At 45.1% G+C, this 26,135-nt stretch overlaps 2 long non-coding RNA genes across 7 annotated transcripts; one reads left to right on the top strand and one right to left on the bottom strand.

Moving 5' to 3' along the window:
* The first annotated feature begins 384 nt into the window (after nucleotides 1–384).
* On the top strand, nucleotides 385–16,748 carry LOC146194156 (uncharacterized). Its single transcript, XR_014705748.1, has 3 exons — nucleotides 385–551; nucleotides 1,266–1,431; nucleotides 16,486–16,748. It is a non-coding gene; the product is annotated as an uncharacterized LOC146194156 (long non-coding RNA).
* On the bottom strand, nucleotides 12,656–26,135 carry LOC146194155 (uncharacterized). Of its 6 annotated transcripts, none has more exons than XR_014705745.1 (4): nucleotides 25,508–26,135; nucleotides 24,503–24,584; nucleotides 19,458–19,541; nucleotides 12,656–15,100 (listed from the first exon to the last, which is right to left on the bottom strand). It is a non-coding gene; the product is annotated as an uncharacterized LOC146194155 (long non-coding RNA). The 6 variants fall into 6 exon arrangements; XR_014705744.1 differs by having other exon boundaries at nucleotides 24,503–24,581; XR_014705746.1 differs by lacking the exon at nucleotides 25,508–26,135 and adding an exon at nucleotides 25,386–25,472 and having other exon boundaries at nucleotides 24,503–24,581.

Raw genomic sequence — 26,135 nt, 5'->3', positions numbered from 1 at the left:
CGCGCTCTCGCGCGCACGCGCATTATTGACTATTTTATTGCTCATACACGATAAATCAGACGCTAATTACGGCTTCTTCCTATAAGCCATATGGGGTGAAATATCAGGACCTGCCGGTGCAACCGATGCGGGCGGAGCGAAGAGCGAACGCGCGTTTCCCTTGCGCGTGAACGGCTGTAGCGGAGGAGCAGCAGTGGGGCGGTGGCGACCCCACCGAGGCGCGGCGGGCGGTGGAAACAGACCCCATTGGAGAGGCCGTAAGAGAAGAGAGAAACGCGCTCTCCCTCGAGACCGGCCGTGGCTGGACAGCCGCCCTGAATCCCTAGCAATCCCTAGGTCGGATTGTCCCTAGTTGGGGGCACGGCGTGCCGGCGGGCCACCGCTCATCGCCCGCCAACCGCCCTGCCTGAGGTTGCCGCCTGTGCCGCGGCGGCGGTTTGGTGCCGTGGCTTTTGTTGTAGTAAACGAGGCACGGACGGGTGCGATCGAACTGACTGGTGTGCGCGCCATGAACAACCCTGGCTCATCTGCTGCGGCTTCGGTACAGAAAGGTTAGTGCCCGGTCTGTGAAAAGATTTGTTTAGTTGTAGACAAAGCATGCCAATGAAGGTGCCGCCATGTTCAAATTTTAGCTGCCCCATTTGCGTACAATGTTCGTGATTATATGCTGTCCGCTTACCGCTCTTATTTGTCACATACTGCAGGGATTTGTGCCAAGGTATGCACTTAGCACGCGCCAATTTAGCACGGTTGAAGGCGAGCACTGCACTGTCTTATGATGCTGCTAACTGGCGCTTGATGCTTTGTCTTCTATCAACCAGATACTCACGGCACTCGTCAGTGATTAGCTGCTTAGGGCGACGAAGCTAATTTTATGCTTTTTTCGTTCTTGGCCCAGCTTCTCCATACGCTGTTCGTTTTGATCACATCCGGGTGAAATGATATCGCTCGAGCATCACTAGCTTGAAACTAGTGATACATACTATTGAGCACCAAAAGCTCGAAACTAGCACTGAACCTTTTACAGCCAAAAGCGGCAGCTATATGGATGATATTCTGCGTACCCTTGATGAAATTTTACCTAGTTTGCGTCGGGTACGACAAAAGGATAAGCTCTGTTGAGACAACAGAAATGATAACGTAAATACCGTTTAGACAACTCCATTGTAGCACGGAGACCACGTAGCGGTGCTGCAAAGTAATGAACTCGCTACTGAACTCCCCTTATGTGTGTGTGATTTTTTTTTTTTTTCCTGTACCTTTAGTTTCTTACACTCCTTACTAGAGCCCTGCACGGGTTGGATTTTCCAGCCCCTTCCCTGGCCCACGTTTGAAGACCATCCCGGGCCCATGGTTCCAAGCCCATCGGCAATGATTACATGTCCCGGACCCGGCCTGCGCTTCCACGACGGCCCGTGCCAAAACTGCAAAGTAAGTCTGAGCAGACGCCTTAAAAATTGCTTAACTAGCACATAACAATAAATCAAGATGAGAGACAAACCTTGCAAAATATTCTTGGTAGAGAAGGGCACAGTTAAAGCACCGACAGAAGCAAAGGCTTGGTGAAGAATATTTTGATAAGACATTTGATGTAAAGCTATCTAGCACAATGTACATTTAAAAGGTATGGATTACGGGCATTTTAACTATGACTCCTTATAAGCAATTGGCTCTTGGTGCAAGTTCTTTGCTTAATCACCTACAAAAAGACTGCCCCTGGCAACTTTGCCCCAGGAACATGTGTGGGCAAGGGCAGAAAAAAAACGAAATTTACATATTCATTGAAGAAATCACTGCCACATTACCACATCTCTGTGGAGACGAAAAGCGGTAGTGTCTGTTCATTGTGCATGTATATGTTATTGGATACGTAAAGATTCCTAACGCAATAAGCTCTTATCCTACAGCATTTACTGTAGCGTAGAGACATTCTTTTGGGGGGGGGGGAGGGGGCAAAGCAGACAGTCAGAATTTTTATGAACAGATGGCTGCCTGCCAAGCAGTCAATTGAAGGTCCTTGTCCAGGGGCTGTTATGAGGCTTCAAATGTCCAGCCGTTAGCGGTAACGCAAAGGTTAGAAGCTACCCTCTTGCTCACTGATTGCTGAGAAATCCTAAGCTGATGGTGTTGAGTACTTCAGTAGGCACGTGCTCAGGGGTGTGAAACTCCCTATACCTCCCAGCGGCCACGAATTACAGACGCTAGCGCCAAACTCCCCATTATAGGATTATAGCGGGAGGGGGCGCGTAAAAAATGGACTTGACGGGGAGGCCGTATAGCGGACTGGTCCAAAAAAATGGTGCGCTGAAGGGGGTGTGGGTAGGTTGCTTCAAGCAGCGCGGGTCACGTGCGCCCGGGAAAACGCTCTGCCCGTGGATTTTCTACCGCATCATCGTTCTGCCACGGCGCGACCGGCTCGCGGCAGGAGCAGTGTGATGGAAAGAAAAACCACAAGCATAGCGCTCTCGAGGGCGCAGGCGCTCGCGAGCAAGCGTACCCGACCGCAGCAAGAAATAGCACAGAGAACAGCAGGTATCGTTTCTCTTTTTTATTAACTGCAAGTGAAACAGAAAATTAAAAGATGCGACAAGGTATCCCTCAGACACACGCACTTTACATAGCTAACAGTTTACAGTAGTGTTCTGTGTTCTACGCTAACATTGTAATCTTGCACGCTTGCTTTATCACTACAAAAGAACCCAGTTTGCCGGCACTGCTTCTGTCAGCATGTGTACAGTTGATATGAAATTAAATAAATGATGCACATATTCATTCTACACATTCCATACCATCAAAGCAATGTAGAAACATGAGCAAATACCTGCGTTCTAGTTACCTAGTTTGGTATTTGATGCAAGTAATCACATGTCACTGTGCTATACATAACCAAAATGCATGATTAAAAATTTACACTACCCTTCCTGGAAGAACAGTCTTCTTCGAAACGCACGTCTCTCCACAGTACATGAAGGTAACAAGTTCAACACGAAACACAGCGGATATCGCCGACTGTAATGGCCAGCACAATCAGCAGACGAGATGGGTCCACGGAACTGGAGGTGCACGCAGACAAGTCTCTCGTCTCACGAAGGGGCGAAGAGCCAGCAGGAATGAGATGCACAGAGTAAAAGAACCGCGACGAAAAATCGCAACTCGCTCGCATTCAAAACGAGCGGAGTCGTAACGGCTGCAGCGGTTCACGCGAGGACGAAGCAAGCCACGCAGCGCAGTCGGCGGCTGCAGTGCGAGGGGAAAATTTAGGCGCGAGGGAGAAGTCCTCCTCCCAGCTTTTTCTTTCCTCCTTTCGCCACCGCTTGGGAGAATTAGACGGGACGGAAGTGCCGCTGACTTTCCGCGGCCTGACGTGCTTATGCAAACGGGCTGTGTCATGCATGACAGGTCACCGCACTTCATAACACCTCCATTGTAGTACAGTTCGCTATCGAGTTTTGAGCCTTTTCTTTTTAACTTTTTTCACTTGCGTCATTGAATGCAGCTCGGCATGTTCGTACTAAATTACTTGGACAAAACACAGATGGGCACTGATTAAACTCTGTTTACAAATTAGCTTTCTCTCATTCTCTGTCAACGTATGTACTAGTAGTGGTTTATTCATAAACCACTGGAATGATTTTAGTGCTGGAATTCCATCATCTCCAAAAGAAGCCATACACAGCTTTACCCAGCCTGGCCTGGTTCCGCCACTGCAAGCTGCAAGCCCAGGCCTGCATGTCAAGACCGAGCCAGGTCCAGACCCATAAAAACGGCAATTTTCCAGCCCGGCCCAGGTTTTCGGGCTGCCTGAATTCATGCTCTGCTCCATATACTGTTGAAATTATTTGCCGAGAATAAATTCTCAGCAGGCAGTACTTTGGTAATCTTTGTTAGGAAGAAATTACATGCCATAATTTTTTTGCCCTGGAAACTTGGGTGATATCTGGCTTACACGACTACCTCAAAAATATCACCCAGACGTGTCCCTTGCCTGCAGTTGCTTGCTGTACAAACAGCATTGCAATTTATTTGCTGACACTATGGTGCATGTAGTGCGAAACAAAAGGAGGTCATTATTTGCTAAAAGATGATTGTGAAAGTATGAAAAATTTCAGTCACTGCTATTTTCATGGGAAAATGTCGCATGGCCTTGTATAGCCAATTAGGGTGAATTGATGAGAAATTTTTGCTCAAGATTTCTGCCAGCAGAGTAGGCACTGCTGTCATTTCTAATAGCTATTTCGTTGTTCATTCATTTGCAGCGGCACCAACATGTTCTGTTGTCTGTGTTTTGTGCACCCATATTCTGTTCGTTGCTTTAAAACATTTCTGGGTAAGTGCAGTCGAGACCGCGAGCATAGTGTTGGGCAAATTCACCAGGCGGTATGACAAAAGGAGGCAGTGTGGTGTAGAGGAATCCACTTGTGCTTGTGACAGAGACTGCAACCATGCCAGACAGGTTGCCAAGACATCGAACGAGAAGCCAGACTAGCCTATTGCTGAGCTTACCAAATGCGGAATCAAGCCAAGACTGAAGCGGCAGCTACAAATGCGGCACCGGCCGATGGCTAATGCTCTTGACTTGGTTCAAAGAGAGCTGAACCTCCACAATTTTTAATATTTCATAACAAAGGCTTTCAAGGATTTGCCTCAAGTGATTCCAGGTAGCCCTGCATGCACAAACCTTTGTCACGGATACACCTGCAAGAGACAAATAGTGGCGCGTAATTGCTCCAAGCGATGTTCTCTTTGTTTTCCTTTTTAACTTGATACCATGAAAAGCACCCTGTGTAGCAGCACCTGCTGACTTGGTCATGTTATGTGGCCTTGTGATGTCACACAACCTGACGGACAGTCATTGCAGTGCTGCGTCACCTTCCTGCCACTTGCCAGATACATGCCCATAATTTTTCATGGATGCCAGATTTTCTGCAGTATGGGACCCATCAGAATATTTTTTTGTTGCCAGAATCCAATAGTGCAGTGTTTCATGACTTTTTTGTCGCTTGTCCGGCAGCAAGAAACATTTATTGCCCAGATATTTCGATTTGAAGTTGAAGAGGTCTTTTTTCCTTCCAAGGGATTTAGACTTGGGAAAAATACCTTATGTGGTGCGTCGCTGCCCTGCAGATGGCAAACTGATGTGCCAGTAAGACGCTGGGACAGCAGAAAATAGAGAAATAGAAATATTACGAGATAGTTTGGCAGACTCCTATGCTTATCATAGATATGAGACATCGGTGACACTATCAACAGCCAGCAAAAGCATTCAGCACACTTGGGATGCAATTGCACTACACAAGTAATGTAATGCGAGAGGTCTCAGCTGTTCGTGTGGCGCAATGGCTAAGACATTCAGTTAAAACTCCAAAGGACTTAGGATTAAATCCCGTTCGAGGCTGTTTTTTTTTGCCTTTTTTATTTCTTTTTTTCTTAAGCACCCATGCCATTTTAAATCTTACTTTTTCCAGCCTTTCTTTTCTTTCCCAGCTCCACTCGGGTCTGTGCAGGTTTATTCTGCCCAGTAAGTTATAACTTAATCCTGTGTGCATTTCATACCAGATTTTTCAATAGAGAAGCGCTTACTGAGGCATGAACTTCATCAGAGGAAAACTGCTGCTCCGCACTTGTAAACCAAAGCATGTATAATAAAAATGAAACCATGTGGGCATGCCAAATGCATAGCTGTGACTTCAAAGAACCAAAACATACCAAAACGAAACTGACTGCCTGTGGCACTGCCAAGCGCAAATTTTTTTTTCTGCTTCCAATATTTAGCCTGTCTTTTTGCCATTTTTGAAACAAAAGTTAACAATTCAAACATGCAACAATAATACATGTTAGGCAGCCCTTGCATGTCATTGTGCATGCATTTGCGATTTCTGTATTTCTGCAATGCCTGCATTTCTGTTCTCTTTTTTCTACCTTATAAGAGTCTTGTTTTCAGCGAAAGTGGTGTTTTTGTGATTAGGAGCCAGTATACCATCGCTGCAAGCTTACTTTTTCTTGCACCTGAAAACTTCAAACACAAATTGAGAACCTGTAATTTCTCTCTTTTTTTTTGCTCACTGCGTGTTCTTTGCGAATGATGAATTTGACCACTTGCTTCACGAGGGAAGGCTCGAGGACGTTGAAGCTACTTTGATTGCCCGTCACTAGGCACAGTTATAGCAGTCTCGTAGCTCACTGGGTGCATGAGGTATTTGAGGTTACTACTCCTTATCGCCATAGACACCAGCAGGCTCAGCATATGTATCTAGGCATGCGGCTTCTTGTTGGTTGACCCCTTATCATTTATACTGCGCAGTTTGTTGAATAATGGAAGCGTACAAGTTGACGCAGGAAATGAAACACCATGCAGTCCTCATCGCACTGGCCGCGCGCCACAGCGACTTGGAAATTGCCAACTTTCTGAATGTAGCAAAGTCTTTCGTTAACAAGGTGCGAACAGAACTGATGTGCTGTGACGGTGACGTGGCATCTGTGGCGAAAAGGAAAAAGCACACTCAGCGGTCAGACGTCGTCAGAACACCTGATTTTCTTCAGAGGCTGCAAGTCATCGTGAGTGACAACACAGAGAAGTCAATGCGGGCCATTGCAAAGGAGCTCGATGTCGCAGAGTCAGCTGTCAGGCTTGCTGTGCACGAGGACGTGAGGTACCATTTCTGTTTCATGAGGAGGGCGCAATTCTTTTCTGGTAAAGCTCGGAAGAATAGTCTGCTCTGGTCCAAGCGCTTGCTAGGCAAGCTGAAGAGCCTGGAATGCTTTTTTTTCTTTCAGATAAAAAGAACTTCGATCAAGACCAAAAAGCTAATTGCCATAATGAAAGATGGCTTTACGGAAGCGCTAATGAGGTGCTGACAGCATTGCACACAAAAATTCTGTCTGTGATGGTGTCAGCAGCCGTCAGCAACAAGGGTGATGTCATGCTGCCGCACTGTGCTTGCCACCGTTGTGAAGGCCTGGACTGATACTGTTTCGAAAGGAAAACCTTGTGTCTTTCAGCAACATTCGGCTCTCGCCCACACCGCCTGCGTCACCCACGAGTGGCTGGTCAACAGCTTCCAATAACCACATCACTTCCAACTTGTGGCCTCCTAGTTGTCCAGATTTGAATCCACTCGGCATCATTGAGAGAGAAGCGGACAAAAGGCCACATAATACAAAAATCTCTGAAGGTCGCCACTGCGAACTCAATGGGCAGTACCTCTAAGGATCAGGTGGTTACCTGATCCGTGCATGCAGCCATTTCCGAAGCTGAATTGAATTGGTTATTGCTGCAAGTGGCACATTCATTGAGTAATGTGAAAATAAACAGTTTGGTGAAAATATATATATATCTGCTGGAGATATTCTCTGCCTGAAGCCAACATTGCATCCTCAAATGCCTCGCGCACCCGGTATATTGCAAGATATGTGGCTCGAAAGTTCTGGCACAAATCAAAATGCAGTACTTATTCTGTATCTAATTTTGAGCAAATTATGTGTGTGAAAAAAAAAGAAAACGAATTCATCTCAAATTTTGACCACCGAGGTCTTCTTTATACGTCTGCAGAGCTTGCAAAGCTCGTAAACACGCTGGAAAATTCGATTTTTTAAAATTATTTCATTTCAATAATTGAGATTAAGACAAGCAGCATTCATAATTTTGCTATGTTTTTGAAAAGCCCAGAGGTTCCCGAGCCTGGACATTCTGCCCATGACAAAAAAATTACTCTTCGCATAGAGAAGTTCTACGTCCAGATGAGGTTCTGTTTTTATGTGACGTCACTAAACTAAGAGCAGAGCTCTAAACCAGAGCAGATAATGCACCTGAAGGTGAGGAGATGGAAAAAATTATGTTCTAAAGACAGCCAAAGATGGTATGAAAATCTAATAAACTACATTTGGTGACACTCGCCGCATATCCGGCAGCAAAAAATCAAATAATTGCCGAGATATTGCAATAAGAAGTTGACGTTTTTTCTTGTTCCCGCCGGTGGAATTCAAACTGTGGCCTCCAACTACGTAGTTGGAGTTGAGTGACGCACGCTATGACGTAAGCGGAGACTCCGTGATAGCTAGCGAGCCGGCGCGGCCCGCGGCGTCGCATCCCTTAAGGGCCAACTTGGCAACAGCGTACTCGCAATGACGGCCTCAGCCAAAATAAATAAAACGATGAAGAGAGTAATTTACCAAGCGATGGGCTCATAAAGGAAGAAAAAAAAAACATAGAGCGCTTGTAATGCACAATACTTTACATGTTTCTCAAGCTTTTGCGCTCCTTCTTGCACTGTGTATAAACAAACCGAGCCCTCGGTCATCGCAACGCTTCCTGACATGTTTACATACAAATAAGATTTAGTTACCAGCAAAATAGTGTCCTCGCTGCTGCGCTTGTCAGTTTTGAAGCTTCGTCGCACTTTCTTCCTTCAAGGTTTGTGCTACAGCTCCGTGTTCAGCGAAAATTACGTCCACGGTAGCAGAACATGACCGAAGTGCCGGCGCCACTACATTTGCCAGCGCTGTGAAATTCCACATGTTAAAATGGATCCAGTGCACAATATAGTGCGCATAGGCATCCAGAACATTAGTTGCAAGACGTGAGAGCAGGCAGCATGCGCCGATGATCAAGAAGTTGTAATTTTTAGACCGGCAGCAGAAACACTTTATTGTAAATGGGGCCATGACATAAAAACTAGAAATATTTCGAAGGTTTTTGTGGCGCGGCGTAGCGAACGGTTAGCGCTGAATGTTACGGAGCAAGCAGTGCCGAGTTCGAGTCTTACCGCTTCTGCCGGTTTTTTTTTTTTTTTAACCTTTTGTAATGTATTTCTGGTGCTTCGTTATTTTTAGTTTTTACATTTTACCCGAGGCCCTTTTTTTCGCCGGGCGACGAGCGCAATATATCGACGCTCTCCTTGGTATGAGCAGCAAGTATGCCCCTTTTGTTTATGACGCCTGCAAATAGCACGTTGAAGGTCTTGTTGACGCAGTATATGTTGGTCAGATGTGCCATGATTTAGTGAACAATTGAATGATAATGCGTTTTTCCTTCGCTACTTAGCATATGTATGCTTTTCGTGGCGTACGTAGCTGCAGTCAAGCGGTCAGGTCGCAGTCGAAGCGGCAACGGCGGCGATTTGTTGGCGCAGAAGTGTGAACGAAGGAGTGTGTCGGCGGTAGCGGATTTCGCTCGCTCGTGCCTCCGAATGCTCAAATGGGAACCATCAAGGCGCATCTGCTGCTCCAAGCTCGTAATTGAGGCGCTGCAGGTTCAAACAAACTATCCGAGTGCGCACGAAATGCCTGAGCCGAAACATAACCAAAACTGAAGTGGGCGCCTGTGGCGCCTCCAAGTATATTTTTGTATTTGCCTTGCAACGTTTACGTTGTCTTTTCGCCGTCGCTTACGTATGATAAAAGCGTGTTATCATGTTTGAGAAAAAACGTACTACCGCATTCAAACATGCAACGTAATTCGCATTTGTCAGCCTCCGGGATCCCTAGCGCGTCACGTGATTTGTTGTTGCGAGCCTCGGCCGTTTGGCTGTGGTGGCGATACCTGTATTTCTGTTATTCTTCTTTACTACCTTATAACAGCTCTGTTTTCAGTAAGAGTGGTCTTTTTGTAATCAGGAACTGGCATTCTATCGATGCAAACCCACTTCCTTTCTCTCTTTAGTGTCCCTTCAATGACTCTGCCCGCATCTTGTGTATTTTCAAATTTGGCAGCTTAATTCATTCACGTGCTCGTAGTTCAGTGTATTTCAGTGACATTTTCATATAATTCTGTAGTGTTTCTTATGTTGGTACCATATGCTTGAACTATATTCACTTAAAGGGCATGACAGCTAAAATTTGAGCATAAACTGATTATTGCATTTCACTCCGTTCACGTTAATTATAAATCCTCGCAATTTGAGATTTCAGTGCAGTAGATAGTTTAAAATGAATTTTTATTATTAATAGCGAAAGCAGCTTTATGGTTTGGCAACCTTGGGCGCTGACGTCACACGATATCATCCCCATGTTTTCTGCTATTCATAGTGACTGCGGCACTCTTGCATGCATGCCGTGGATTGTGGTCACTGAGAGCCTTTTTCTTTCTTCAGCAAAAATATTTCATTCGCATATTATTTTTACTTTGGCAAGCCTTCACTATAGTGTGCAACCTTAGCGATCCTTGGACTTGTTTTGGGCTTCGTCTAGAGATTGTCGAGAAAGCCAAAATAGATGTGCTCATGCTGTATTATTTAAGCATACAATCTGAAGCACATTATTTTTACGTTTTGAGAGTTAGTTTGTTAGCAACAAGCGCTCCCATATATAAAAAGGCACATGTCCAACGTTTCCTTCCTGGTCTTAAATCGGCAACCAATCAGCAACACAGTTGATATGAATCGAAGTTCGGTTTACATCCGGCTTCTGTTTTGGTGAGCAGTCAAGGTCGACAAGTCTCGTTCTGAACGACAGTCAGTCCGCAGTAAAACATCTTCAGAACACAGCGGGCCTGTTTGTAAGCAGCACAATTTCTGCTGCCAAGAAGGGTAGAAAGGGCTTTATGACTTATTGGAGATTTAATTCACCACATGCTCTGAAGTTTCTTCAAAAAGTCGATATTTCTGCTATAAAACATTAACATTTCTGCTCCATAGCTGTTTCAGAACGTCTGTCCTGCTTTGTGCTCCATTTAGCTGCTCCAAAAAGCATATTTGCTTGCTCCAAGAGCTGCTCTAAACACCTATTTTGGCCACGCACACATGGTACTGCTTTTCACGAGCCCCTGTCCAAAAGTGCTGAAAGAAGACAATAATGATGCTATTTTGGGGCCTACTTCATGCAACTTCAGCACTCAGACTTCGACTACCTTGAAGGAAAGTCATCTTTGCCGCTTAGAGTGTTCAAACGTGGACTAGCCTCCCTTGCACTTTATAATGGCGTTCGCACCCTGACCGCCTACTTACTTGTCCCTGTGGGCCTTCTCGATGAAATCCTACAGGCCCCTCATGATGAGCCCACAGCTGGGCGTCTAAACTTTATTTTACTCTGAGTCGCATTCAGGTTAAATAACATGGGCCCATATTGGTCTCGTCTATCTGCTAATGTCACGCACTATGTCAGGAGTTGCTGCGACTGCTAACGACACCGAACACTGCTAACAAGACTGTAGGATATACAACCAAACCAATCACTTGCGAGGCCATTCCAACAGATCGGCATGGACTTACTAGGTCATTTCCCGACATTGAAATCTAGCAACAAGTGGATAATAGTAGCAACTGACTACCTGACTCGCACCGCCGAAGCAAAGGGACAAAGGCTTCTCCAGACTAATTATCGTTGTAGAAAGCGAGAAGCACATCATAATATCCGTCGTGTAAAAAACCCACTTCTCGTTGTCCGTGGCATTGTCCTCCTCGCATGCATTAGCAGTCAGTCGGCCTGAAAGTTAAGCCGATGTAACTAGTTTCTCGCTTTAATGTCAGCACAGTAGCCCGCCGCGCTGTTGCTGCCGCCTAGAAGCGGAGAAGCAGGTCAACTCCATTCCACCTTGTGTATGGCAGGGAGCCCGAAAATTCCGAGAGCACTGTGGAATCTACACTGCAGAAGTGCGAAAGGCTGAGCGTTGCTGGTGCACACGGTGCATCACGTTTGCTCTCATTATCATTATCAACTAAATGCACCGTTATCATTGCTAATGCCGTCATTGTCATTATCACTACTTGCAGCGTCATTGTCAGCGCTACTATCGTCACATGTGAGACAACCTCTGTAGTGATGTCGGCACCTCGGCAATGGGAGATTCTCCTCCACCGGGCGGGCCCCGATGCGCCCACTTGAAGCCCATATACAACAGCAGTGTTTCTCCGGAGACAGAGCACCGGGACGGTAGGAATGCATCGCTCGCCGGTTTCGCATGTGTCTGCAAAGAGCGGAACTTCTCGGAAGAAACCGCCAGACTAAACATTGCTAACGGCGGGCAATGCCCCCGCGGGGAGAGGCGATGATCTCGGCTGTCTGCCGCGTGAAAGTAAAGCGTACGTGAGTGACACTGCTCGTAAAACAGAGAGAGGGAGCGCTGCACGTCGGGGGGCTACGCTCTGGCAGGGAGGCAACTCGAGTTAGAACGGAGCCGCGTCTGTGAGCAGTCGCGTGGTTTGAAGCTCCCGCGGTCGCCCGAGGGCTCCCCGTATTTTACGGGCAGTCGTGCGCGCCTGGCCCGATTTTTAACGGCTTGCGAGCCGTGAGTGTACCGTGCGCGGTACTACTAGTACGTTGCGGCGTACTGCGTAACAGTTAGTCTTTTGTGTGTGTGTTGTATTATGTCCAAGGCAACCAAATACACGCCTGTTGTGCTATCTTGAACGGCACCGTCTGCTGAGTACCTTCTTGGAAGCCGCTCTCATCCACGAGCGGACACCCAAGCACAGAAGAGAACATTACTACCGCCAAGCTTGCCTTGCAGCGCCGGCTGAGCACTTTGCCATAGATGGTCCAGCGAGGCATACAAGTACATCGTACTCAAGTGCTCCAACACCAGATGGATGCTTTGAACGCGAAGGTTGGCAGAGAAATTCGGAATTCCACAAGCCGGCCTGTTTGGCTCATTGTTCGGTCAATGATAGCATTTTACCAAGCCTGTTTATTAATATTAACGCAAACGAGCTATAACGGTGTATGGGAAACCAGCGCAGAACGCAAGAGACCGTAAACTGGTGCTTGCGTTTACACATGATAGTTGCCATTGCTTTTGATGTTCCAGCTTGCGTGGAGAGAGCAGATCCATAACCAGGTTTGAGAAGCAGGAATGAAGAGATGGCACAGCGAAGCACGGGCAATGTCATCCCTGTCGGTGGACTCCAGCACAAAACACACGATTGATAATGAGAACATCTATGACAACACACGAGACAGCGGACGGCAGCGGGTTACTCTGCGAGGCACGGAGTGGTTTTCTGCGCACAAGTGCTCCAAGTGCGACGCAGCCGATAAAACCATACAGCATGTTGTGATCGAGTGCCCGAAACTGTGGCCCTCCCCCCCTTCAACTGCGACATCAGCACTGATGGAGACTCCTTCGACAGCACTTGGTCTGCAGTCGATGTCACCACCCAAAGAGCACACCCTGGGTAGGGCAGTAGAGGTGACAAAGCACCGCCTTGACTGGTGGCGTAAACAAGAAGATTGTTGAAGGACTGACCCCTTCTTTTCCTTCTTTTTTCTGGACTTTTGACCAATGCACAGCAGTTGGTATAGTTTTTGTTCTTTCTCTACTCCTTTATTTATTGGCCTAATGAAGAACTCTGTGATCCCTCACTACAAAGGAGAGTGGCCGCATCAGCATCATGCAGACAAGGAGAATTATGATGTGTGTTTTAACTCATCCTCACGATAGACAAGGGCCCGCCGGGGTGGCGCAGTGGTTACGGCGCTCGACTACTGTTCCCAAGAATGCGGGATCGTAACCGGGCTTCGGCGGCCGCTTTTCGATGGAGACGAAAGCAAGGCGCCTGTGTTCTATGCGATGTCAGTGCACGTTAAAGACCCCCGGTGGTCGAAATTTCCGGAGTCCTCCACTATGGCACCTTCATAGCCTGAGTCGGTTTGGGATGTTAAACCCCGCAAACCAAACCAAACCAAATCACTGTAGACAAGATTTATGTGCAGTTCACGATCCCGGGCGTGGCACAGTTGGTTAAAGCTTAGGCTGGTTATGCGAGGGATGCAGGTTCGATTCCCGGTGGATGCAGGATTTTTATCTTTCCGATGACATTAGTTTCGGTTTCAGGTGATGTCATTTGATTGAAAGCTATATTGTGACCGAACGAACGCAGACAGTATGAGCCATTAAAGTGCAGCTGCATCACTTTTTGAGAATTCTGCGACATTAAAGAATTTGACTCTCCATAAGCTGTCGCTAATGCTTGCAAAGTGTTTGTGTGCTATCTTTAAAACTGATGAAGTAATCAACAATTACAATTCGAGCTTCTCCTCACAGCACTGAAGGACTGCGTAGAAGCTTGATGATATCATGGACGGTAATATTTTTTCTTTTCGTTACCTTCGCCCACATCGTGCGGTGCCTTTTTTAATGCCATCAAACAATGTTTCTGGGCCTTCAATTTTGGTAGCCTTGTTTTTACTTCTTCCAACCAAGCCATTCTATGCGGGAAACATACCGGTGCCGTCAAAGATGTCATCATGTGCACCCCACGCGTCGCTGTGTGGTGAGGAGAAGCTTGATAGCTGAAGCGGTTTAAATTGCTATTTGCGCCATTGTTTGAAATGCTAGCACGAAGATATCTTGCATGCTTAACCTGGAACCTGTAATCATTTGATTGCTTGAAACTCATCAAAATCTACAACTACAAAATCTAGCAGCTTCCCTTTAAAGGCTTTCGCCTTAATACAGCGCTCGATGTCATGCTGATGCCACATGTAACAGAAAAGGACAGCCTCAGTGTCACTGCCTACCTTCAGCGTGCAGAAGCAGCCCGACGACTCGCCCAGCTGCGCATAAAAAGCCAGCAAGGCACCAATGCCTAATGTAACCTACAATGACAATGAAGATTACAAGCCAGCAGACCGACTCTAGGTTTGGATGCTGAATCACCATCGTGGATTTAATGAAAACCATAAATTTTATGCTGCTGTTTCCGCAAATCAAGTTCACTCATCTAGATGAAATGGGCTATGGAATTGTCCCCAGATGCTGCTGACAGCACCCCAGGGGTGATACATGTCCAGAAATTGTATGTTGTGTGCCTAAAGCCCTATTATAACTGATGGGCACTGTGTTTATATTTTGCTTATTTTTGCCTACCTTTCTATTCAATGTAGAGCATTGGGCCGATGCTTCTTTGAGGGGGAAGTCATACCGCAAAGCTTTGTTTTTTGTTTTTCACGCTTTATGCCACCTGGACGCAGCTTTTACTCTTTTTTGTTGTACAATGATGATGCACAGAGATTTACCTCGAATAATTGCCACAACACAACACTGCTTCTACATTGTTCTTGATCATTGTACTTGGCAGGTTTACCTCTGTTTCCTTGTTGCCTTTAAACTCAGCACTGGGCATTCTGTTGTTCGATGACCGGTGCCTTTGTCGTGATTGGCACCTTGCTGCAACGAAATAAACTCTGAAAGTGAATCCAGTGTGCAGATAATGCTGTCAAGTACTGAGTTCTTTTTGGATGATAGTAAATGATGGAATAAGAACACATGGTTGCAAAGAGCATATGTAGGCTCTTGAAGAAGTTACCTGTGCTCCTTCTGCCATTAGCTTGTTAATCGGTGTGATGAACCACTAGTTTAAGAAACACTATCACCAACCAAATTATTTATTAAAACCCAACGTTTCGCGACCAACTCGGTCCCTTCCTCAGGGGCGACTAAAGTTTGAGGCCTGCAGTAGTAGGCAGCGGCCTATGCATAGCCGATCTGAAGAAGAATGGCTATACATGCGCCTTTATTCCAATGTGCTTCCCGCCGTCGAGCTAGCAGGACAAGAGGGTCGGTCAGCACGGAAACGACGAAGCGCCCTCGCATTGTGCTCCCATACGTGGCGGGCACCAGTGAGGCGCTTGCACGCATCCTGCGCAAACACGTCTGTGTGTCGCACAAACCTACCTCAACAGTCTGCCGTTTTCTGCCGCAACCAAAAGACCATATTCCCAGAGAAAAATAACCAGGCGTTACTTATAAAATCTCGTGCTCTGCCTCGTATATCGGCGAAACAAAAAATCTGTCAGCGCATATTGCAGCACAAAAACGACGCCCAGCAATTGAACTCGAAAAGCAACCCCCCTCGCCGAGCACTGCGAATGCGCCGACCACAAAATCGCCTTTGACGAGGTGAACATACTTGATGTGGAGACCAATCCTTTCAAAAGACGTCACGTCTTTTTTCGGTTCATCCGGCTGACAGCTGCAGCAGTGAACAAGAATCCGGGGACGCTACCCTGGCTCTGCTACACAATTGGACATCGCCACGTGTGCCTGCTACTGCGGGCCTCGAACTTTAGTCGCCTCTGAGGAAGGGACTGAGTTGGACCCGAAACGTCGGGTTCTAATAAAAAATTTGGTTGGTGATGGTGTTTCTTAAACTTTTGTTTCAAGTACCCAACCAGGCGGAGTTACACCAAAGATGTTCTCGTTCAAGTCAATGAACCAATAGGAAAAGCTTTAGGCCTTTCCAGTGACAGGCATCGTAAAGAACCAATGAGTGCGTAGGACAAGTCTATTTGCCATGTTTGAGCCCTGTCAGAGCCTCTATGAAGGCACACAAAGGACCACTTGATAAGAAGTTATCTAGCTCATTTTGGATATGTTGACATTCATCCAGCAGTAGTTATGGCTGATGGCTGAAATCTGCTTCCAAAAATTGATGTCAACATGCGCAGTTTACTAGTGCAATCCGCTGGTGTTGGCAATACCTGGAGTTCTGTTTCTTGCTGTCTTTTTTTGAGACTCACTTTTGACAACTTGGAAAATCTTTCTTTTTGCAGAGTTCAAAGCCTGGAAGGACCATATGGAAATCTGTGAAGTGGCTCATTTTGTTAGTGGCAGGAATGGCTCATCTGCATACCATGCAGGGTTTTGCAAATGCACATCTGTTTGTTAGCCGACTTTGAAAAATATGAGGGCTAAGGAACCTGTTCCACATCATGTTCAAAATAGGCTGTGCTTATATGCCTAAGCTGCTTCTGACATTGCCATGGTGCTTTTGATTTTGTATACAAATGCTATCTGAATAAAAGGTGCCTACGTATTTTGTATGTTTAATGACATTGTTAATGATGGTCCCCAAGATACACAGCATTTAATTGATGCTAATTATATGAAGTTAGCTGCACGTTAACCCTGTAACCACCAAATTAACTCTCGAAAAACATACTAACATCGCCAGGTTTAGTTGTAATGTTTTTCATACCATTCTAATTCTAAAAAGTTTCCTTCATTAGTAAAGCATGCTGTCACTTCGCCATCTTTTCTTTTTTTTTCTTTTTTTTACCACTTTATGCACATCGCAAACGGGGTCAGAGTAACTGTCAGGTACAAATTCTAGATTGTCAGCGAAGCTGCTGCCTGAACTACTTTACGAAAGAGCTCTTTTTTTGTTGAGGCATCACCGCCACCGGCACTCTTTGTGTGTGGCACTATCATGAAATGACTTTTGTCATGCCAAAAATGTGTGCTAAAGACTGAAATGCGCATTTTTTTTCCATGGATAACTATGGCTCTGTAGAGTTGAAAATGCAATCAATGTATTTACCAAATCTATTCCTTTTTCACTGGCAGTGCAAGCAATGTAAGAGCAGGTTGGACAAGTGCCACTTGTCACTGGCAATACTGCCACAATTGCCTATGACAAATGAAGCTCTGAGATAAAGGACTAAGCCAGCATATGGTTTTGTGGATGCGGAAAGTTATGTGTAGCTAGTCAAGTTTGTACACAGTCGTCTGAAAGATTCTCAACATTTTTACAATGATTATTGCAGACCTGCAATGAGACACTAGAATAATCACTTTTACATAGAAAAGTGATGCTGCTTCAATAGAGGCAATATGCGAAAATGCCCGTATGATATGCAGCAGTATTAGTAGTGCACAATAAAGGTTCCCAAGAGGCTAAAATTGTGGCCCTCCTACAGCCCGGAAATAAAACCCCATATACTTTGCTGATATGCACAGAAATACTGCCTGTTGATAACTAGACATACGCTGCACCTACCTCCACCATCTGTGCTTGCCTTGGATTGCAATGCCTTATGTAACGTGCACAAAGGGATTGTACTTTATTTTGCAATTAATTTCGCATGTACATTTTGGTGAACTGTCTGCTGCCACAGGGCCTGCTTTTGAGCTGCATAGATTGTTTTCTCCTCATGGAAGTTTACAGTTGACAAGTGTTCTGTTTGGTTTATGGGGTTTAATGTCTATAGGCTATGAGGGATGCTGTAGTGGACAGCTCCAGAAAATTCTGACCACCTGGGGCTTTTATGTGCACTGACATCGCAAAGTACAAAGCCGCCTTGCATTTCGCCTCCATCAGCTGCCACCGCAGCTGAGAGTAAACCTGTATCCTTGGGATCAGCAATCAAGCTCTCTTATCACTGAGCCACCGCAGCAGGGTACAAGTGAACATGGCTGAAAACAGATCCACGGCATGAAAAGTTTTCCCAGCTGGTGTACCTGTAGGCTTAAGTTCAGGTGTAGAAACATTTTCTACAAGATTTTGCCTTGCAAACAAGCAACATTTGTGCACAACCTGCGCTGTGTGCAAGGAGGCTGCAGTGACAAAGCCGGCACCTGTTTCCAAAGCTAAGGTTAAGCTTGCCAACAAAGCTGCACATGCAAAAAATGAAATGATGCATTTTGAAAACCCCAATGCTCAGCTTCATTCAAAGATGTGTACAAAGCCAAAGTTCCTTTCGCCAAACATGAAATCCATGTTTCCTGAATAGGTGTGCATAAGATGCTCATCTGAAAACCGATAATCAAGTTTCGCACCTTGCTTAACTGTGAAGAATCCATTTTTATTGCATGCTTCAAGCTTACTCAAGCTGTTGGGCTGTTCCTAATTCGTTAGCATTGTGCAAATTATTGCAGTGCAAGCTTGCCAGCTGGCTAATGTGCATCATTTAAAATGATGCACTCTACGCCGCAACCAAGCTTGAACGAAACTAGCCAGGGTTCTTCAATAAATTTGCATTTCGGAAACACCCTGGAGCCTGAAAGTTGCAAGGAATGGCGATTGCTAAATGGCTTTTTTCAGCTGCACAGTGCCTTCAATAAGCTCAAGCTTATGACACTATTTGGCAGTAAAGTCTTCTACCGGCCTGATTGGTGCACTATCCACAAAAAAGCATTGGCACTCGTGCTGAGCAGGTCTAGAATACGAGATGTTAAATGGTTCACAGGGCAAAGCACAAGCTGCTTTATTCTAGGTGTAGGAAATTACCAACATTACAAAATAGTGAGAGGGTACGTACACAGGACAGGAAAGGAAATGGCCGACTAAATATTCTCAGCCTGTGGAGTCATCTGCCTGACTGTTGGGTCGAACGCTATGCAACCACTAGATAATTCCATTGTTAAAAGCTTGGGCTCGCCTCATGACAAAGGCATTAATATTTCTCTATTTTGCTGCATTAAATAGCCGTATTGCTGACACAAACTGCAAGTCTGCGAAGTGTTCACTAGATAAAACTGCTTTCAAGCAATGTAAACCGTGAACGCCACACTACTTCTACCGTTCCATTAGCACAAGCAGCAAGCATCGGTGCCGGAGAGCTTCTAGCAAAGAACACTCAGAAGCAAACATTCAGAAGCCGCAAAAAAAAAGTGCCTCGGTACTAGTTAAACCGCTTGCGTTTTTCATTCCATAAGGTAAATGAAAATGCGGTGCCGTTTCGAATGTTATCAACAAAGCGAGGGTGAAGACAAGAGCAGTAGCCAAAGGAGAAATCTTCCCTACCGTGGTGGCATTCTATGCCATCAAGAGCAGTTCCCTCGAATACCGTGCGATGGGCCCTACGTAGCCGCCGTGCTCATCAATGTGCTGGGCGAGGAGAAAAGGTTAATAAAGTATATTAAAAGCGACGGAATTCGGGCAAAAACAGCGGTAAGCAGATCAGAATAGAGTTTGGACAGCCAGAGAAAAGCCTACATTTTTTGTCCTGATTCAACCTCCTTAATCCCGGCGTCACCCATTCCTTGGCACTTAGGTGCACACTTCTGAACCTAAGCACAAAGATATAATTTTCATAAAGCACAAACAACCGGCGCAACAAAACGCAACATAACAATCGCGCCGTCGCGAGGACGTGCGGCGGCCCTTTGACGTCTTATGTCCTTACCTGCAAGAAAAAGCAGCACCTTGGATGCGGGACGTGTTATTTATTAGCGAGGACCGTGAAACTTTGTTATGGGTAAACATTCAGGACAAGAAATCTTCAAAAAAGACTGTCACTTATGCGTCTCAGCGCAGAACATGGAGGCAGCCATCTTGAATGTTTTTTTTTTCTTTTTTTTTTTTGGTGTACATACACAACAGATGGCGCGAGACGCTACAAAAACGATAATGATGATAATGGCCGCGAATTTTGAAAATTTAATTTGGGCAGAAGGGTGGCGTTTTTCGCTTAAATTAGGCGCAAATCGACGAGTTTATAGGCAGACGCCAGGCATGAAAGGGAGATTCAATTTGTCTACGAAAAAAAATTTACGCCATACATAGCATAAAAACAAATCCCACTAATAGTCCTTTTCGACTTCAATTACACTCGGAGACAACTTATGGCAGTGTGGCCAAGGCTAGGCAGAAAAGGTAAGATAGGCTACTGTTCCCTAGCCTTGGAAAAGGAGCCAACTCACCCCTAGTGACCTTACACTTTCTCTTCAATTTATCCCTTTCACCCGTCCCCTCGCCTTCCACAAGGCAAGAGGACCATGGCTGTCCTCTTTCCTTTCCTGTCTGGCCTTGGCCACAGTGAGAAAAAAAAAAGGGTATCCCTTAGTATATACATAAAATATACTGACAATGAAACATGAACTGATCGCACAGCGCCTAGCTTGTCCGTGCGACCCTCCATAGCAGTTGCAGATCCTGTATGGCCCGAGAACTTGTGTTCCGTCCAAAAAGCAAGGTAAGGCACAAGCTTTCTAAACTGGTTTATTTTATTTCATACATACTGCTAGTCTCCTTTTGGAGGCTGTTGCAGGTTTGGGGCATAATATAGAAACAGCAAATGACAGGAATACTGACAATCCACACTTGTCTAATTTTTATATAATTCTATATGGCAGTGTGGAACAAGAAATGGAAAAGAAGGATATGATACAATATAATCACACTGAAGACACATGTTTCACTATATTTGTACAGAGGTCAGGCTACACATATATAGGGTACTCAAGGAACAATTGCCAGCCGTGAACTGAACCCATCTAGTGATGAGCAATTAACCACTTCATCGGCTAAACCATTCCATTCACGGACCGCCAGGGGAAAGAAGGAGAACGTATCACAGTGTGCTCGATACTCGACTAAATGCTTGGAATGACGCATTCTTTCGTTTCTATGTGGTGACAGTTTAATAAATTTGGAAGCTGTATGCAATCAAGAACATCCACACCGTGCGTGCTGCATAGCAAACAGCCTTCGGATACTTGCCGTTGAATCAAGCTATAATTGGAGTCTCTATAAAAGTCTTGACCATGAACTGCAGTACTTTATGTTGCTTTTCACCTCATCTTGGTTTGCAACTTCAGGTTTAGGTTCATTGCACAGGCAAGTTCTGAGTGTACCTGAGTGTAACTATAGGCAGGGGTGTTGGAAGAGGAGGAAAGGCAGGGAGGTTAACCGAAGAAGAAACCGGTTTGCTACTCTGCACTGGGGGAAGGGGGTAAGTGTATATAAAAGTGATGGGTAAAAGAAAGTTACAGAAATATGAAGTCAGTACTGTCACATCACAGCCATATCACGTCGCATCGCAGCAAAATCACAGTCTACCGATCAGGCCCGTGGTTTTCATGAAGCAGAGCAGTGCCTGGGAGGTCTTCACCGCAGCCAATGGCATATAATCTTGGCATATAATCGCCGCAGCCAATGGCATATAATCTTGATTTCTGTCAGAGGGTGTCCATATAGACACTCTAGTGCAGGGCAGAGACATTGTATGTGGTCCACTCGCAAAGAATGTGGCCTATAGTCTCGTCAGACCCACAGGTTGCACATGCAGGGCTATTAGCCATACCTATCACAAACGAATTAGAATTTGTGAACGCTACACCAACCCACAGGCAGCACAGCAAAGTTGCTTCACGGGGTAGGCCGTGTAGAATCCGAAGCTTCAGGTCAGGAGCAGGGGTGCCGAGAAGCCTGTTCTGCTTATGATATAATGACAGCACCACATTTAAGCTGCAGTGAATATGTTTTGTTACGAATGTTGCAATAAGTGGGTACCGCACGGTTGCTGATTTATCTATACATAGGAGAGTGTCCCCCTTATATGATACAGGGAAAGAAATAACCACATAGCGATCAAAAGGATGGAGGAAGGAGAGACTGATGACAGCATGCTTTCTTGCCACTGAAAAACTGTGGAATGAAAGAAATCAGGCTAGTGCCAAGAGACGGTTGGTTGGTAACTGGTTTATGGGGTTTAATGCCCCAAGCATCTCGAGTCTCATGACATCAAGAGAAGTGGTTATGGAAAAACCAAGCCCATATAACAGTGCTCTGCACATATAACAGTAGGACAAAAAAAAAAAAAAAAAAAAAAAAAGACATAACAGAACTTGCCCAGACATAACAGATAAACAAATAAACAGACAAGTGTAGCAGTATAACACCAAAGCATTGTGCCTTACAACATATTTACAAATTGCCTTTTCAAGGTCATGGAATCAAGCATGTTGCATGCAAGGGCAAAAGTGGCTGTAAGCGTGGGAAGAAGGTGACACAAGCCGCTGACAAGGTGAAAGCTTTGAAACAGTTCACAGGAATAGGGAATGGGAACGTAAGGCACAATGAGCAGGTACAGGTCTGGACAGTATCAAGGAAGTGACAGTGGCTGCGCACAATTGCGTCGCATGAATGTGAAATGTGTAGCCTCTCAAATGACGTCAATGTATCCATATGCATTTGCATTTTAGCGTGCAGTTGCTGTTTGTTTGCTTTTCTTTTTTTAGCGAAGTGGGGGCTTGACTATGGCAGGCCTGAACTGTTTGAGATCAAGTTAAATATTTATCTAAAGCTTTCCTGAGGCCTAAAACCCCATTCGTGTTGTATCTGCGGAAATACGATTTCCCATCATCATTCTGTTGTTCTGTATACTGATGTCCATTTAAAGCAAGAATAACATCAGGAGAATGTGGCTGCTAATATTTAATTTCGCAACAGATGCTTAAGCTAGGGCAGCGCAAAATGCTGAAGCCAGTCTAGTGCTCAATAATACTGGGTGAGGTTAGAGCATTGAAGGATACTGGTTCATATCTACGGCACTCACACGCCATGCACGACTATCCTACGAGGGTGTGGAGGAGCAAGCAGTCGGAGGTTGCAAGCCCAAGCCACGGATGACAACAAGGACAAGTGAGCGGATGTCTATACCATGAGGTATTGCTAATTTAGGCATCTAGATCATCATCATCATCCTCAGCCTGACTATACCCACTGCAGGGCGAAGGCCTCTCCCATATTCCTCCAATTAACGCGGTCCTGTGCGAGCTGCATCCACTTGACCCCTGCAATCTCGTCCGCCCCCTGCTACGCTTTCCTCCGCTTGGAATCCAGTTTGTTGCCCAAAGCGACCATCACTTATCCTTTCCTCGCGCTACATGTCTTACCCATGCCCATTTCTTCTTCTTGATTTCCATTAGAATGTCAGTGACGAGTTATTTCTCTGACCCACTCTGCACGCTTCCTATCTCTTAACATTACCCCTACCATTTTTCTTTCCATAGCCCTCTGCATTGTCCTCAACTTTAGTAGAACCCTCTTTGTTAGCTTCCACGTTTCAGTCCCATAGGTAAGTACAGGTAAGATGCAACTGTTGTATGCTTTCCTCTTGAGCGATACCGATAAACTACTAGTCATAATCTGGGAGTACTTGCCAAATGTGCTCAATCCCAGTCTTATTCTCCTTGTTATTTCCCTTTCATGGTCCGGATCTGCTGTTACTACCTGTCCTAAATAGATATATTCGCCTACTACTTCAGTGCTTCGCTACCTAACGTAAACTGTTTTTCCTTCCCTAGGCTAATAAACATTACCTTAGTCTTCTGCATATTGATTTTCAAGCCTACTTTTTTACTTTTCCTGTCTAGGTCATCATTCTTTGCAATTCATCCCCTGAGTTACTTAGCAAGGCAATGTCATCAGCAAATCGCAGATTACTGAGGTATTCTCCATCTACTCTTATCCCTAACTGCTCGCATTCTAGATGTCTTCTTTCTTAGATTCTAGCATCTAGATGTCACTGCATAAATTGTTCATGGTTTTTTGTGCACCTATTTCTGCTTACAGCTTTTTCTTTGCTTGTATTGTAAGTTATTTGTGTTTATTTGATGAATCCCCCTCCCTATGTAATGCCCGCAAAGGCCCTTAGGGTATTTGAAATAAATAAATAAATAAAAAAAATATATGGGTGTGTAGTGCTAACAGTAAGTGCTGGACTAGCTCGGTGCAGTAAGCAGCCAACAAGTGTGGCAGTTACGAGACGTAGTGTTGGGTTGAGCGCTGGGGTATTATAGCGTATAAGTGTGTATTGCAACCCAGATTCAATTTCAGTTTGGTGGAATGACTATGCAGGTAATTCATTGGGTATAGGGTGTGGCATGTCCAGAAGATACCAACGACAATGGCAACAATGTGGCCTCACAGATTGACACTCATATGTTTTAATTGTTGCTATAAATGTTTTTCAGTCACTTAACAAATTGCTATCCATAGCAGAAACGATACTCATGCACTGAAAAATAAAATGAAAATACTGAATATAATGCACATATATATACCTTGGTACATGTACTGTACATGTAGGGAGCCAAGGATGCGAAAGTTGTCCAGAATAAACGAGCGGCTGCGTCTCCAAGACTGCTGAAAGTAAAAACAAAAAATGGCATAGACACATGTAAACACTGAAATGAAGTGAGTGCTCTACAAAGCAGCGTTGCATATGAGATATCAGCCCAAGTTTATAGTCTACTAACACGTATACAGTAACAAGGCAGCTGCAAGTGACCTGAAGGAAGTTAAGCAAGCTACCTTCCTGGCCGCATTTTGGCAGCTCGCTGCATTCGTTACTCTGGGCCTCAAGCGAACTACTGTATATTGTGTCATAGTGTATATATATACTTTTTATTTTTACCTACCCTGTCCTTTCTCCCTATCATTCACCTCTCTGATTTCCTCTACCCCTTCCTCGCTATCCCTTTAATTCCACCGCCCCTGTTCAGGTGCTTCAGATATCAGATACCGGGGCTGGCAAACATCTTTTCTTTCCTTTTGTATATGTAATAAAATAACCACTAAAACAACAAATGCTGCTAATGCTAATCATCTTAAATTAGAATCAGATAAGCAGCAAGCTGACACAGTATAGTGCCTACGTTGTCGTGTAGCATTGTCGCAAGTTCCTGACAGAAAAATAAAATGTATTTGCGCAAAGCTTTGTTGGAAACAATTTCATTCCTTCCAAAGTCATTTTTGCTATACTGCTTATATATCGATACATGTTCTGATAAAACACGCGAGTTTTGCACCGTCTCCAGATTGCTTTCCAAAGCTAGAAGGTGGCATCCATGCCACAGAGATATAAGTAATTGACAAATTGCACGCTAATTTCGATCTGTCATATCTGCAAGCTCAAAAACAATTAAGTACCGGGTTGCTGTTTACCTTAATTCACTGCTGAATGACACCTCTCGCATTGATTTCGCGGACAAAAATGGACACGACACCCACCTACCGCTGCACTCAGCGCACTATGTCAAAAAACAACAGCAATGACAATGGCTTACGTGAGAAGCGACGGCCGATGTCAGATCGTTGACGCAGACATCGCAAATTTGCTCGGTACCCATGAATCGAACGTCCGACTTTTGCAGTTGAATGGTTTAATGCACTGCCTGCAATGGTTTAATGAGGGTGCGTTGCACTACCTCCGCTGCAGCAAAACCACGCCAATAAACTGAGAGACTTTACAAACACTATAGTGTTCAATTCTAGGACACTATACAAACACTGCCCGAATGCGCCGACGACGGCCGAAAAAAAAAGAAAAGCCCGCCAGCCCGCCACGAATCTGGGGACAAATTCAGACTCAACTAGGCACATAATAGTCAACATTTAGGTACTTTGTAAAAACATGGCGTTCAATGCGTTTGGGGAAATCTAGGGACAAAATTTTAGCCGAAAAAACCCTATTCATGGCGGGTTTTAGTCTCGCCCGATGATGAGGGCTCCTGCGAACTGTGAGGCAAATTACTAGCACACAGAAAATGAGATCTGCCAGAATTTCAAAGAACTAGAAAGCAAACATAATATTCGCGCTCAGGAATGAATGCAGTTTTTGTTTCTTGCGTAAGAAAAAAACGTGTCACATTTTTAATAATATTTTAACTTGTTTCTAACGGCCTCTCTCGGCCA

The sequence above is a fragment of the Amblyomma maculatum genome, chromosome 3 (genome assembly GCF_055883805.1).
Source record: "Amblyomma maculatum isolate TAMU_Amacu chromosome 3, ASM5588380v1, whole genome shotgun sequence".
In the NCBI taxonomy this organism is placed as follows: Eukaryota; Metazoa; Arthropoda; class Arachnida; order Ixodida; family Ixodidae; genus Amblyomma; species Amblyomma maculatum.
This window is presented reverse-complemented; position numbering and strand designations above follow the sequence as displayed.